Raw genomic sequence first — 406 nt, 5'->3', positions numbered from 1 at the left:
ACTCACACTCACACTCACACTCACACTCACACTCACACTCACACTCACACTCACACACACACACTAACACACACACTCGCACTCACACTCACACTCACTTCACACTCACACTCACACTCACATTCGCACTCACGCTCACACTCACACTCACACTCACACACACACTCACACTCACACACACACACTAACACACACACTCACACTCACACTCACACTCACATTCACACTCACGCTCACACTCACACTCACACTCACACTCACACTCACACTCACACTCACACTCACACACTAACACACACACTCGCACTCACACTCACACTCACATTCACACTCACGCTCACACTCACACTCACACTCACACTCACACTCACACTCACACTCACACTCACACTCACACACACACTAA

This window comes from Penaeus japonicus, unplaced genomic scaffold (assembly GCF_977035675.1).
Source record: "Penaeus japonicus unplaced genomic scaffold, GWHDUDI00000001_assembly GWHDUDI00000007, whole genome shotgun sequence".
NCBI lineage: Eukaryota > Metazoa > Arthropoda > Malacostraca > Decapoda > Penaeidae > Penaeus > Penaeus japonicus.
This window is presented reverse-complemented; position numbering follows the sequence as displayed.